The sequence below is a fragment of the Falco biarmicus genome, chromosome Z (assembly GCF_023638135.1).
Source record: "Falco biarmicus isolate bFalBia1 chromosome Z, bFalBia1.pri, whole genome shotgun sequence".
NCBI classification, from domain to species: Eukaryota; Metazoa; Chordata; class Aves; order Falconiformes; family Falconidae; genus Falco; species Falco biarmicus.
Genome location: NC_079311.1, coordinates 27,707,034 through 27,714,744, shown reverse-complemented (window position 1 = coordinate 27,714,744; position 7,711 = coordinate 27,707,034). Strand labels below are relative to the sequence as shown.

At 39.8% G+C, this 7,711-nt stretch overlaps 1 long non-coding RNA gene across 1 annotated transcript; it reads left to right on the top strand.

Annotated features, from left to right (window-relative positions):
• Positions 1–558: 558 nt before the first annotated feature.
• Positions 559–7,306, top strand: LOC130142760 (uncharacterized). The gene is made up of 3 exons (XR_008819499.1): positions 559–5,627; positions 5,940–6,050; positions 7,126–7,306. It is a non-coding gene; the product is annotated as an uncharacterized LOC130142760 (long non-coding RNA).
• Positions 7,307–7,711: the final 405 nt, after the last annotated feature.

Here is a 7,711-nt window from a genome sequence, read left to right as displayed (position 1 = left end):
GAAAACAGCTTTATTGCTGTAATAGGCAAAGGCACAGTTGTACTTACCTTCTTGGTAGTGTCTCAAATCTGCCATTCATGAAGTTGGGATAACTCAGCCTTACATCCTGATCTGTGTAATGAATTCCCTGATTTATTAGGTAGGCTTCGTAATCTTCGTGTTCTTTACTAACTCGTGGTGCCCTGTTAACGGTTCTGAAACTTGTTTTCCTTCTGTGTAAAACTCAAGAAAGCATTCTAAACCTAGAAAGCATACTAGGAAGGAGGCTAAGCTGTAAGATGAGTATTTTGGGATTGAAAAAGAAGTGTATCACTTGAAGCTTCTATAAAGCCAAGTATGTGCCATCTCTAACATTCATATTCAAGATAATGAGACCTGTGTAAGTTGCATATGTGTACAGAAAAAATCTGGTATTGTAGCACTGATCAGTAAGTTACTGTGTTCTGCTACACAGTGTCACAAATGCTATAGACTACAAGAACAGGTATGGTTTGGGGAGGCTTTTATTATCTTTGATGGTGGTTCTGGCAGGACCTTTATTATCTATGGCATGTTTCAGATGGGTATCTAACGTACCTGTGTCATACTCGAGTTTTTTATTACTTTATTAGGCTTTTTTCTTGTAATAAGTTTTTTAAAGGCTAAAAAAAATCTGTGGTACTTTTTAATATTGCTGGAACGATTATTGTTCTGCCTTAGAATTTTTCTACGTGTATATGAGTGTCAAGTTACCTCTTTTAGCATAACACTGACCTCAGTATCACCTATACCTATGGAAGATTCTTTCCTTCTTGAACAAAATGTGTGTAGACTTTGTATTGTATCCATAAGACATGTGAAGTCTTTTTTGTGCTATTGGGGTATTATTGCTATCAAAATGCTCCTGCCTCCCCTTTTCCCTTCTCCCTTAATTTGCCTTCTGGAAGTTTTGATCACACGAGTCCAATACGTATGATGGGTACATATTTGATGTCTGTATTATGGATTGTATGTTGGATTCTGCAGAAACTTCTGTTTCTGCCTCCCTGAAGGAAGAGTCACTTTCAAGGAACTGTCCTTGAACTTCCTTCAAAGTTTGGTAGTTTTTTTTCCTCCCTGTTTTCCAAATGTAAAGGGATTGTATCTGCCTTAGTATTGCTAAAGGGTTTCCCAATTTGCAAAATATGAAGGATGATTTTCTTCTTGAATGGTAAGCTGTTTAGACAGAAGGGTTGTTGTTCTTGATTTTCGCGGAGGTCTGTACCTATTCCAGAAGTGCAGTATAAGGTGACTAATGCAATTTTTTTTTAATGCTTCTTTTGTATCCATTGTTGAAGAAAAATCATGAGTTACAGCAGATTTTTTGTTCTTTAGAAAATGTGATTTATGTAATGAGTTCAAATTAATTGTTATACTAAAAGTTGTATAGGTTGTGGTTTTTTCATTGTTACCAACATGCTTTCATATATTAAATAAAAAATAAAAAAGAGAAAGTAGTATTTGAGAGGTCAGAATACAGTAGTGATACTGCTGCAGTAAAACCTTCCAAAACTGATTGCAGTTACTCCTGTTGGGACACATAGGTTAAGATAAATGCAGTTCTTCCACCTGTATTACATTTTCAGGGGTTTTTTGCATTTGTATTAAACAGGAATGACTCATAAGGATGTCTGTTTTAATGTTTTATTTGAATTCTTAACTATGTTTTCAAATACAAAATTAGCTTTTAGATGTGGATCTCAGAAGGTTTAATGTGCCATTCATCAGGTTCTTATGTTAGAAACAGAGCTTCAGCTGGAGATATGTATATATATATGTTTTAATCTTTTTTTAGAGCTGTTAGTAGGAAGGTCCTCTTTTCTGTGTACATGATTGAAATTATGTGAAAATATGGAAATAGTTGGAGGTTTTGATGCCTTTGAGCTATAAATTCTACTGTTAAATAACATTAGAGCCAAACTGTGTCCTGCCCGGTTCTCTGTGTGCTGATTTTTGTTACTGTGCAGTATTTTTCATAGTGAATATATATTAAAAAATATACATTACCTTGTCCTTCTAAATTTGATTTACTTGTAATGTCAGCATACGTTCACCTGAAAGTCCACACCAGATAGGTGGTTCCTCACTGGATCAGTATTATGTGTGTTCTGTGTGATCTGCTATTATGGTCAGACTGTAGCTGGTGACTCTCCCAAATGTGGCCTTTGCAGGACACTTATTTTACTGGCATAGTGGTTGAGATTGCAAATTTTTTGTGTCCCCCCCTATCCGCCATGTGCCTTTTCCAAATTTGTGTAGTACATGAATAACAGTATTTTGAGTAACAGGGATTGTGCTGTGCTGCTTGTGTGTACTAATGTATCACTCAAGGGCAGTGTCATTTCTTACTCTTGAGGAGTATTGCAGGATGCTGGAAATGTATGATCAGAAATAGATAATGAAAGGAACCAATTCTTCTCTTGCTGATGGAATGGTACATTCTCTGTTTCTTGACATCATGTGAGCAGTTCCCAGCTTGCATGATTGAAAGTTACCTTAAGTGGAATTTGCACCATCTCCCAGTGCATCATTGCAAAAATAACTTACTACTCCTTGTTTTAAATATCTGTACTATAATAAAAAAATTGATTGGGAATTTAAAATTATTTTAACATACCAACTCATGAGTTTGAAAATGTTTTAGTTCTGCTAACAGGTTTAGTTACTGTGCTGGATAAAATGTTGCAAATTATTGTGAATATGCAAAACTTCATTTAATCACTGAGCTGAATTTTCTAAGAGCAATTTAAGGGTTCCTTAGAATTAAAATATGCAATGGTAACTCGCTTTAAAAACTGTTTTTACCTTTGATGTATTCAACATCTAAGTAAAGCTTACTGAGAAGGTCAAAGTAGTGCTGGACTTGGGTGTGCCATGATTATTGAATTTTGTAGTAAGTAAATAAATAACTGGCCAGTATAGTCTTTGATTTGACTGTGTCCGTTAGCTCTTTAGTAGTGGGGAGCATTGTTGTAGAGGTGTATTTGTAAGGCATCGGGCGTTTGAGTGAGGTTGCCAGTGTGAGAATGGAAACGGATGCTGCGCCACTAATTTACTGTGATCCTTAAAGAGCCTCTGGTGGCCGTGTATTGATAGTGACTAATGACAGTCTTTTCAAAGTGTGTGCTGATTACTGCAGCCAGCAAACAGGGAGTAATTTCTGAATGCCCTGATGCCCTATTCATTTTGTGCTGCAGCCTGTAGAAAAAATTGCATGTGCTGTGAAGAATGTACCAAAGTGCCTTGGGAAGCACTGCAGTGTGTGGGCAAAACAGACTTGGAGTGCCTGCAAGAAGTGACACAGCACTGCTCCTGTTAGCCTAAAAGATGGCAAAATGGTACTACAAATGGGAGAGAAGCAGTCTGAAGAGATGTTGATCCCCAGTTGTTTCATAACCTTGCCTGCAAAAGCCTAGCAATATAGAGTTAATGTGAAAACAGGCTCTTAGTATTACTATGGAGAAGAGACCTCTCCAGGCCAGGAACTACTGTAAGTTTAGGTTGTACCAGAGCATGTAGCTTTTCAGGGATTCCAAATGCATGAAGAGTTAAAAAAAAAATAATAAAAATCTTAAAGAAACTTGGAAGACAATACTCTGAACTTCCTCTTGATGTGGATGTGATGTGACGTGGATGTGATAAATGTAAGGAAAAATAACATCTGAATGTATGACTTGTGACCCTCCCCCACTGAACATTCTTAGAAGCAGTATCTCTGGGATGTTACTGTTTCAGACTCTCAAAACCTGTGTGTTTTTCCCAAATTAGTAGTTAGAAGATGACTGGAAAAATAAATAGCAAAATAGACTATTTTTATGGGATTCATTCATACTGTCACACCTCATGTACAAGCAGGAAGTGTTTTTCTATGGTGGGTCACTGTAGTCAGACCTCCTGGCTGTTGACTCTGAGGGTTTAGGTACCCAACAATGCAGTGTTTTCAGGATTATGCACCTAGGGAGAGACAGCTCTGAGACTTGCAATGTGTTGTCCTTAAACATCCTTTAGCAAATGAGATCTTGGAGACCTGTCAATCAGAGATATATCACCTCCCGGTATGCAGGTGGCATTATGAAGACACTGCATCTGTAGAAGTCACAGGCAGTGTGGAAACCAACAGTACACAAGAGTGAGGAGATTGTTACTTACACCTGTGGTGTGACTTAAATAGATTGGCCAGCCTTTTTAAGCCTAACGAGTCTTGGACTGGCTGACCATGTAACAAGCCCTATTCAGGTATCAGCTCTACCTGGGCAGCTAACATCTGTAAAGAAAGGGATCAATAATGCAATTCCAGGGAGGGAAAAAGTTTGTGGCTTTTTTTTTTTGATTTTATTTTTTTTTCCTGGGACTGAGTTGGAATAAAGGAAAGAATGTAGAAATGAGGTATCTGTATTTTGATCTGGTGTTATCAGGCAGTATAGCTCTGGTCTGAGCTACCTTTTCAAATCTTTTTATTTGAGTTACTAAACTGTGCTGAGGGAGATCTCTAGATATGACTCTGGTAACTGTCAGTTCTTTCTGGACTAGGGAAAATGGCTAGCTTGATTATTTAGGTTAAGATGTTTATTAAGACCAATGTAAAATCTCATGTTTATATTATTTAGATTCTTTAAAGTGAGAATCTTGATTGATCCTATTTTAATGTTGGAACTAGATTACACACGAGAATAATTTATTTAATGTTCTTCAGACTCAGTAAAACAGTAGCAGTATCATAGAAGGTTTGCTAGTTCTTTATTTGGGCCTGTACTTCATTCTTACCTCTCAATTTCAGCATGTTTTATGAAAGCTCTGTTTTTCCAAGAGTCACTGCGCTAGGTGAAGGTTAAAAGGCAACTCCGGTTTTAAGTTGCTCATTGGAATCAAAACAAAGTAGTGTAGTGGATGTGTGAAAGGAGTATGTTGCCAAACAGTTTATGTACAATGCATTATAATAGATTAACCTTTTAGCACAACTTGGCTTAAAAAAAAAAATGCATCTTAGGGATTCAATGCTGTTATGAGGCAAGCAGAAGTCAGTATTATCTGATGAGGTTTCTTGAACTGGCACTGCAGCATTCCATAATAGTCTCCTTCGGTGTTTCCAACCAGGACTTTGGCACAATCTTAACTAGTCCCCCCAGCCCAGGCAGCTCCCTGATTAATTTCCAAGCAGTCCTCCTTGAGAACCAAGTGGACAAATGCTAAAGGCCTGATCTAGGGTCCATTGGTATAAATACGAGTCTTTTGGTGCTGAGGAGGTGGAACCAGTTTGGTGGGAGTTTTCACTTTCTTGTAGGAAAGAGCTGAAGCAAAGCTGTATGACTCATTATTATGAAAAAAGAAATGCATTTGCAGGTATCGGTTAATTTCAGTTAAAAAATACCAAAATACTATCATGTGTTCTTAGTGTTATCTCTAGGCCTCAGCTGGCAGTCTACAGAATGGGGAAAGTAAGAGTTCTTTCAATGTAGAACGCTATCAGTCAGCTACACTGTCTTAACTGGAAGTTTCTGTCAGCCGTGGAATGTACAGCAATATATGCATTGCCTGACAAGAAAGACGGAATGCAGCAGTATTAATCTGCTCAGAATGTTCCTGAAAAGTGGATGGTTTGTGTTATGATGGTGAGTGAAGCAGGTTTTCCCCAAATAATTAATCTAAGGGGAGTGAGGTGTAATGAGTGCAGAAACTTAGTAAATGTGCATGAGTTAAATTTGCAGGGATAGTATATGCAGCGTGGAGGCCTGGATGGCAGGAGCATGAGCATCGGGACTGTCAGCTGGGGAGGTGTTAGCCTTTCAGCAAGTGGCTGTGCAGAAGGGATCACTGCTCTGAAAGAGGCCCACCTGCCTCGTCTGTGAGATTGAATGCCTGACCATTGACACATTTTTCTCTCCTTTACCTTGCTTAACTTGCATAATGTTGATTCATTGTAGAGAGGCTGAAGGCAATAAAAATGTAACTGTTCAAAGATGTAACCCAAAGTGCCAACAGGAACATTTACAGTATAGTGATCTGCTGGACTCCTCAGAACCTGATGGACTGTGGTAAAGCTATGGAGAAAAGCTGTAGTATCTCAAGAGTGGGTATGGGGGGTAGGGTGTGGGTGAGATTTTTATGTGTGCTTTGTGGCTGACAGTTGGAGGGGTTTTAGTTTTCTCTAAATTATTCTTGTGTTTTCAGTTTTCTCCCTATTCTAATTTGGTTCTGTTTGTAAAGCGCTTGTATTTTAACTGATTGCTTATGAATGTGGCAGCATGGCTCCCTGAGTACTAGACAGGGTAATTTAGTTTCTCAAGTTGCTCAGGTGGTGGCTAAGTTGGTGTTTGAATTGTTTAATAAGGGTTGATTAATAAGAGTGGTTTTAATAATCTGTTAGTGTCTGGCTTACAAATGCTTCCTCATGATTAGTGAAATCATATTTGCAGCAATTTTGAGCTGAAAGAACTGTTACTCCCCCTATTCTGTGGACTGCTAGCTGAGTCCCAGATTTAGTATTAAAACACCTAATGGTGCTTTGTGTTTTTATGTATTTTTTCTTTTAACTGAAATTAACTGTTACCTGCAAATGGATTTTTTTTTTCATAATTACCTTCATGCAGTTTGTTTTCAATACAAAGGATAATTCCTCTTAAATTAAAGGGGAGTTTTAAAATTAGGAAACTAGTTTTGTTCTGGGAAAAAACAGGCTTTCTATGTGTCCATAAGAAATAGTGGAGCCAATACTAAAGCAGTTTTCATAAAACTGTTCCTTCTCTGCTTTAATTCTTCACCTTGATCACATCTACCATTACTTCCAAAATAAATGAGGCAGGAAACATGCAAATTCTTTTCTCTTTTTGAAACAAAACCTTGTTTTGTTCCCAGAACACAGAGACTGTACGTGCACTGGGACAAAGATACTACCATAGAAAATTTATGCGGTCATGTTGTGGGAGTCCTGTTATCATTAATTAAAAGTGGCATTAATTACGACATCTTCTAATTTTAGTGTTTTACTTTGCAAAATTCAAAATCTTATGACAGTTTTTTTTTTTGTTTCGTTTTCCTTGGGTTTGTGTATCTATGTGTGAATCTTGTGAAGTTCAGTTTACTACAGAAATACTTAATTTGTATTTGCAGCAGTAGAGTCGGCACCTTGAGATCCACCAGAAGGATTTTTGCTAGCTCAACTACTAGTGCAGGTGGAGTCATGCAATGGACTGCTATCAGAAGGAAAAGAAAAGGAAAAGAAGCGATTTGTCACCGAGTACTCCCTGTAACCAGTGAAATAGTTCAACTGAATTTTGGGAGAGCTGTCTCATACAGCTGTTAAGTGATGTAGGGGGTGCGGCTGCCCCCTCCCGTCCGGGGCGGCTCCTGCCCCCCGCCGGGCCCGGCCCGCTGCCGGGGGTCCCTGCCCAGGCCGAGGGACGCGGGTGGCGTCACCCCGCTGGCAGGGCAGCCAGGAGTGGCGCCGAGTGACGTCGCGGTGACACCCCGGGGGCACACACACCCCGGGGGCACACACACCCCGGGGGCACACACACCCCGGGGGCACACACACACGCACAACCCCCCCACACACACCCCCCACACCCCCACACCGGGGGTACACCCCCCCCCCCCCCCCCCCCCGGGGGTGCGCGCGCACACAGACCCCCACCCACCCCGGGGGCACACACACCCCCCCCACACCCACCCACCCACCCCGGGGGCACACCCCCCG